The sequence below is a fragment of the Branchiostoma floridae genome, unplaced genomic scaffold (assembly GCF_000003815.2).
Source record: "Branchiostoma floridae strain S238N-H82 unplaced genomic scaffold, Bfl_VNyyK Sc7u5tJ_1514, whole genome shotgun sequence".
Lineage (NCBI taxonomy): Eukaryota > Metazoa > Chordata > Leptocardii > Amphioxiformes > Branchiostomatidae > Branchiostoma > Branchiostoma floridae.
In genome coordinates, this window is record NW_023365738.1 from 86384 (window position 1) to 94376 (window position 7993).

Genomic DNA, 7993 nt, shown 5'->3' on the forward strand with positions numbered 1-7993 from the left:
GATGTTTGCAATACAAAAGGTAACAAATGAGTTTATGATATGTCTCTACGTCCTAGGTATCAAGAATGGGGCACTTCTGTTTTTTGTGTTCAATAAAATGTAACCTTTAAGCGTTATTTACAAACGTGTTGTGGAACTTGTACCCATATGACAGAATCCAGATGTTTGCAATACAAAAAGGTTACAAATGTTATAATAATACGTACCTACGTCTTGGCTCTTGAGTATCAAGTGTTGCCGTCCCGGCATCCTATTTCATATTGGCATTCTACCTTTCAGCAGTGTTTGCAAACCTCTTCTAGAATGTGTAACGATATGAAAAGATACTTGAGATGTTTGAAATAGAAAATATTTTAATGTTCCACAATCAGAGGGCGTACGCCATGGATGTCCGTTTTGATAAATTGCTTTAATTTTGCAAAGGATGCAGAGTGCCTTTTACCTTTCATATCCTGAACATCTTGAAATGTTTTTACCAGCCCCAATGAGGACACGAGGACAACTCTTCAAGATATAAGAACACACAAGGTATTACAGTCAGCGGTGATCTTTGGCGCATGTACATGTATTAACATATAACGGTGTGGCCTTTCGAAAACTTTTGGAGGCTCGAAAAGACATTGTCAGTAGTCAAGTCTACAAACAGGTGAGTTGAGCAATCCTTTGTTGTAACAGCTTCGCAAAAGTCATGCTACTACTGCGTACAGACTAGCTATACCGCCAATATGCTATAAACAACATTTGCTCTAAAAGTTGCAACGTAACAAGCAGTAGCAAATTAAAATCCTCAAACTGCAGCAAAAATTGAACGCATGACACGGCTTTGTTACATTGTTTGTGACATGTTTTCATTAATCTGAAGCTATAATGTAAAGTGATGAGGAATTATCAACAATTTTCCATTTCTGATGTATCATTGTTTCTGAATATGTATCCGTAACAACATTATCGTTTACAACATTTTCATCCCAGTTCACAGAACACAAACATGACTGGTACTTTCATCCTTGGGTTGAAGCTCGTTCTTTTGCTGTCCTGGCAGTGTGTCCATTGCGACCAAGCTCTCAAGGGAGCCGGAGAGATATGCCAAGCGGGTAAGTTCAGTGACACACAATGTAATGCTCGCAGAAATCGGCCCACTTGTAAATGTTCTACTTTCTGAGCTAGTCTAGTAGATCTCATCACAGTAGTTGATTGCAAACGTCACATTTTGACAATAAAAGTGTGTAGAACCACAAGATTTTCGTCAACAGCATTTTTGCTTAAAATTCAAAATACGTTATCCAACTTTATTTTATTACCGAAGTGTCCTTTTCATGTGTAGAAAAACATAGTCTTCATTTATCACGTTCTACTATTATGACTACACTACGCTTCGGTCAAGTATTAGGCCAAAGAATGATTTTCTTTGTTTCAGACATCGACTATTTTCTTACAATTAGAACCCCATACTACAAAAATTACTCTTTCAAAACATCATATGCGAAATACAATAATAATAAGCCATAAATGTATGGCTCTTCTCTCGCACAAAAGCTTCTTCATACCAAATTTCCGGTCATCTCAGCAGTAACATAGAGAGTACCAAAACATCCAAACAGACACATTAATTCATAGTTAGGATAAACGCATTTTGATTCATAGTTAGGAAATCCTGTTCTTCAACTAGATCTCTTTTACATATCAATTCACATCTGGGATATAAAGCCCCTCTCCAACAAGACCCCTTCAGTGTCATTGACGAAAACTAACAGATGCTAGTTGAAACCTCTGACCGTTTCCAAAACCATATCCAGTTGCTTGAGTATCTGCTTTATGGCGTATCTTATTACCTGGATATCTAACCTGCATCGACGTAGACACACATACACTAGACATAGCCTACTCGGCAAAAATTGATAGGTATCAACCCTCTCTTTCTAAATGTTTAGACATCGACGAGTGTTCCTGTAACAACGGTGGATGTGAACATTACTGCCACAACACCCATGGCAGCTACTTCTGTTACTGCCAGCCAGGGTACCAGCTGTCAGGGACATCGCATTGTGTCGGTGAGTAAAATTCTATACATATGCTATTATATAGCAGAACACAGGATATGAAAACACAAATATCATGTTGATCTCTAGCTCCTTACTGAGCTAAAACTGCAGCGAGATCACTTTCCTTTTTACATGCATGTTGTTCACATAGAAACACATACAAGCAAGCTATAGCTAGCCTAGTCAGCATTATCCGCTGGTCGGCGTTGGGGTGCTTTTGTCTGCCCATCTGATTATCCTAGCCTCTACCAGGCTCCGTGGATCGGTGGTCTAATTGTAGATATTGGACAAATATAGAGTGGCGTCGGGCATGGCGTAACTGGCAGAACGTTCGGTTTGGAATCTAAATCTAAATCTAGAGGTCATGAGTTAGATCCCCGCTGTACCGTCGAGGTAGTGCCCTTGGGAAAGGCACTTTACATTATACAAGACCTTCCTCACTTCACCCAGGTGTAAAAATGACTTCAGTTGGGAAGGTAAATGACTACCTTTACCTTCCGTCTGTATTGTGTACGTGGCACTGTTAATATTTGCAAAAACTTGAGTGCAGTGCCACATTTTCCTCGTCTTTCTAAAAGCAAATAGAAAAAAATAGAGAGAGAGAGTCTATAGTACGTAGAGTGTTTTTACTAGCCGGCCGACTTCTTTAGCGTACTATTGACTCTATATTTGTTCAATTTCTACAATTAGACCACCGATCCACGGAGCCTGGTAGACTATGATAAGCCGGCCTTTCGAGATTTCGATGCTAATGCTTGTAGCTGGACTTGTGAGTTTATGCCAACGCGATGAAACGCAGCCCGACCCCGTAAAAATTCCCCCGACCTGCGCTTATTACCTGGACGGGCCGGCTACCCCTACAGCGCCCATTGGTATGGTCATCAGCTGGCTAAAGCAAGCAGGCACAGACAACATAACCATCCTGGCGAAGAAAAAAAAATACCACCCTGTCGGATAAATATTGAGCTATATCGTGGATTTTATAATGTACATGTACAAACAAGTGGACACACACAAACACACGTGCATACATAGTCATTAACCATACAAGCAGCGTTCCCGCCAGGCATACGTCTTTACGTCTTTGGACGCATCTTTTTCTGGAAAGACGCACTCGGCTCAGCTGAATGCGTCCATAAAAAATTCCGAAAGAAAGGCTGACCTGTACCACCAGTGTACAAAATGTATCTGGAATCTTTTAAAAAAATCTGTCTTTATAAGAAGGAATCCTACCTTTACAATTTATACTTCAAATTCTTCACTTTCCGGTCATCCCAGTAGTCTGAGCATGGGGCGGAGGGCGGCACGTTTTACAACTAGCGAATCCATGTGCAACACACCCTGCCACGCGCCAGTCTGAGCCGTCCGTTGCGCAATGTAATTTTTTGTAGTCCGTGAAATACATCTGACAGTCAGCATTCTTTAACACTCGAAGAAATCTTATGCAGATTTTATATTCTGATATTAACATAATACTAACTTGTCCTCATTTTCACGTATTTGTTAAAGATTTGTGGGCAATACAAGTATTGAACGAACAAACTGTTCTGAGCGAGTGCTGCACATCTTAACAAAAGTTCTCACGCTGTGGGCAGATGATTGGCAGTCGGTATTTTTGACAACAGGCCGCCGGCGCCATGCAGTCCAGATTGGCCACCAGGTCCAAATCCAATCAACTTAATAACCAATCAGCATTCGATAAATGTAATGTTACACTCTGTCATTGGTCACCGGGAAAAAAAGTTGCCGACTATTAGCGCACGTGATGTTGGTAGCCGCCCCTGTCGTCTGGAAACTTGTGTTTCTTCCCTAGCTGCTAACAATTTACTATTAAAGTTTCCCCATTTATCCAAGTTAAAAAAACGTGCGCGGTAAATAAGTGAAGAATTCAAAACTATACACTTTATTTCTTATTTACAAAATTCCTTTTGTTTCAAAAAGACAAAAAATTTGCGGCAGAAAAGGGGCCGCAATATTGTTGTCAGGCGTCGATCGAGTCGGTTGTGCACTAGCATTGGCCTCCGTGGCACATGGCGCGGCACGCCCCCCTCCCCAGATGGATCGTCGATCGCAGCGCCCAGCACGCTGGGACGTCTTTCTGGCTACTCCTTCAAGGCTACACCGGCACTGATCACTGCCAAAGAGGCAGCAGATCGTCCTCCTTCGAGTAATGTATAACATCCTTGGTCTATCTAAAAAGAAATCCAACCAAAGATTTCACTCCGAAAACGGGGTTACCCGAGGTCGCAGGAAACAAACGCACGCTCGTAGAAAATGACGGCGCGGCCTTGTAAAACCCCACCGATTCGAAAAATTTGAGTAAAATCATCGGGCAAAATAGAAAAAAACACAAAGTGTGATGGAGCCGTTATTTTATCGTCTCGGAAAACTACTGTATTTGATGCGGGAGGGCGCAACATCGATCGCAGGAGGTAGACATTTTTTTATTCAATGACGGAAAAAAATTGGCAGAGGGTGGTCGTCGATAACTGAAAATGGGAGTAAAAGAGGCAACCGACGTCCAATCTCAAGTGCATGATTATCCTCTCAAATTGCAGGAAATTGTGTTCTAGAGGGTTTGAAATTCAAATTTTCCCGGGGGAGCATGCCCCCGGACCCCCCTAGAATGCGAGCGCCTGCGGCGCTCGTCTCGCGCCTCCGGCGCTCATTACGCCCCTCCCAAATATTTGGACGCATACTTTCAAGAACCTGGCGGGAACGCTGCATACAAGTAAAATCTGTACCTCTGTCTTCTGCTTACATGTATCATGTACATATTATGTTCGTGTCTTATAGATATTAAGCTTAGGCCTACTCTGTCTGGGCGCATAAAGCATCACACACGTTGATAAAATGTTACTCATACATTCATTCATTCATTTAATCATTGATAAGTTATCACAAGAATTGTTTTCCCACCTCCCATTCTCACAAATATGTATCCTTTGTACCAGTGATGATAGATGTAGACAACTGCACCCCAGGAGCCTGCGAAAACGGTGGTACGTGTATCGATGGCCTCGACACCTTCATCTGTGTGTGTCCACCTGGCTTCAATGGAGAGCAATGCCAAACGGGTGAGTTCAACAACACTTGGCACTTAACCATGAAATGCTTACGGCTTCCAGTCCACCGTCCAATGCTATGATTGCTGTGACTACTAGTAAAGTTACTATAAAAAACGATAAATTGAACTCGTAGTGTGATAGACTGTAGCCATGAATACATTGTCCAAACATTTCAGCTTAATCATTCTTTCGTACCACATGTAGCCCATGGATTATACATATAGTTTGGTTATCTTTAACCCTCAAGCACCCGACCTTTTTTTGCGACTAAAATGACCGAGTGGGGTCCAAACGGACCCCAAAATGTTTTGTTCATAAAATCTCAGTGCCATTTCTTATCGGCGATCATTGTATATACATTGCTTCGTCAATGTAAGAGGAAGATTTTGAAATGTTAAGGTGTTGCTAATTCCAACTCATTATCATAATTTATGCAAAAGTTCAGAAGGACCACGTTTTGCACTAAACCTATTCCGACCAGATAGTGGAATTTTGAGGCCCTCAGCAACACTTACGTCGCACAACTCATGAACGGCTAGAGCTAAAGCTACGAAATTTGGTAATTTATCACAAAATAATGTTTGCAAAAGTTTTTGGTCAATAAAGTAAGTTTATCATTTTCGGAGGTTGCCATGGCAACCATATTCTAACAGGCATATTTTTACCAAAATTTGACAATTTCAATTTAAACAAGGTTTTCTTGGTAAACTACACCTGTTTTCTGACAACAATTAAATTCTATGAAATTCAATGTTATTTTCAGGACTTAAAATTTATAATTTATGCTAATTTCATGACGTCATTGGTCAAAATCCAAGATGGCCGCCCTGATTAGGCAAATGACGTCATAATGTCGTCACATTACATGTTGATGACACAGAAATCTTTGTGATGATTTAGGTTTACATTCTTATTATTGTCTGAAAGTTTGGTAGTCATACTGTAAGTGGTTAAGGAGTTAGCCTCCAAAGTTTGTTTTAAAAACTGCACATTTTTGCTGGGGTCCGTTTGGACCCCAGAGGGACTGAACACAAACTTTCTTTATCATTTCCACATTATTGTACCAATCTTTGCGAAAACTAAGGAGAATGTATAAGACATATTGACTGACAAAGTCACGGAAGGATTTTTTCTTCAGATCAAAAATGTTCAAATGGCACTTCCAAATGTACGCCTGGGGTCCAAATGGACCCCACTCGGGTGTTTGAGGGTTAAAAACACTTTCACTCGTTACAGTTTATTTATCAAAGTCCGTGTCACGACATTGAAGGAGAGTCCTTTTCATGTGTGGCGAAGTCTTAACTTTTCACGTTATATCATTCATCACTTCATTTTTAGGTTCATTATAAGCGCAACGATTTGTTTTCTTTGATTCAGTTCATCAGAAATAGACGCTTTCTTGATCAGACATTGAAAAAGAGTAACTTCCCCAAGACCACTTTTTCAAAAGTTTAAACAATTAGCATAACAGATATAGAAAATTGAATATCATTTTGTCATATAAAAACCATAATCTCAAAGCAGATCATACTGTGGAATAAGATATTATCATGAGCTAGCTGAAGGAGTGTAGCCGGCCTAGGTGTCTGCATATTGGCGAAACACTCCTAGGCCTACGCACATTTCTTCGGCTAACCGCCGTAGGATCTGCTTGGAGATTATTGTAAAAATAATATACATGATACATGATAAAATCGAGGATATACGTACCAGCATACACATACTAGCGGCTTTTAAATCATAATTATCTTGACAAAGGTAAAAAAAAAGACATGTCAGCAGTTCATGCAAAATGGAACAGAATTCATTTGACATAAGGCATAACAGAATATGACATTCCTTTTACCTATAGCGCCCTGTAGTGAAGATTACGACCCTCCCATCCATGGCGCCGTTGCCTGTGCGATGATGGACGACACGACAGGGGCCATGTTCTGTACTGTCTTCTGTAATGGCGACAAGGAGTTTGCCATAGAACCTGCCCATGCGTACACGTGCCGGGCCGATGGGCACTGGTTTGCTAACGATTACCTTGTGGTGGGCCAGAGCAGGCCTTGGCCAGACTGCACAGGTACGATTTCAAAATCTATCTTTTAAGTCAACAAAGAACAGCTCTTATCCCATATTGCCATTAGCAGCATAGATCTTAAATGGCTGTTGCCAACAGCACTTTATTGCTTGAAACACTATGTCACTGGCATCCGTGTTTGAATCTGTTTTATCATTTTATACGAATGCGATAGCGATTAAGCGTCGAATGGTAAGGCTAGCGGAAAAGGGATCGCGAGGTCCGGGGTTCGATTCTAGGCTAGGGAGCTGTGTCACTGGGAAAGGCACTTAACACGTTGTCTTTCCTTACTCCACCCAGGTGTAAAAGTGGTTATCTGGCTTCGGTTGGGGAGGTGAAAAGGTGGTGGTAGAAAAGGGATGGGGTCCACCATCCAAATTGAATACTGGTATTTTTTATTCAAACGTAGAACAGGTTGATTTGCTGGTGTATTGTTATGTCTTTTTATGTATTCCTGTTTCAGTATATGTTGTATGCAATTCATGCACCCGATCCACATAATTAGATAGAATTATCATATAGCCAGTCGCCGCGGACCAATCAGAAGGCCCCGTTCCACGTTGGTTATGACGCCGTAACACGTAGATTCAGGCCAGGCAGGTGGGTATCGCTCCCCTGATTGGTCAGAAAGAATCGACACCGGTGCCGGTGTCGATTCATTCTGACCACTGGAATGCTTTGTACAGTGTGCAGTCCATGTTAGAGTTAATCCAAAAATTATTATTGTTCTCATTCCTTCAAATTTATTGAATATGTACAACTATAACTTAGGATTGAATAGCAACACACTTGTCCCAGCAGAAGGGAATTTGTCA

At 41.2% G+C, this 7993-nt stretch overlaps 1 long non-coding RNA gene across 2 annotated transcripts in view; it reads left to right on the top strand.

Moving 5' to 3' along the window:
* Positions 1-611: 611 nt before the first annotated feature.
* The window catches only part of LOC118407987, a 19690-nt gene continuing 12308 nt past the window's right edge, over positions 612-7993 (top strand). The window contains exons 1-3 of one of the 2 annotated variants that reach the window (XR_004830228.1): positions 612-646; positions 973-1094; positions 1932-2034. This is a non-coding gene — a long non-coding RNA (uncharacterized LOC118407987). Of the gene's footprint in view, positions 647-972; positions 1095-1931; positions 2035-7993 lie in introns of those variants that run through there. The other variant, XR_004830229.1, reaches the window with a different exon arrangement.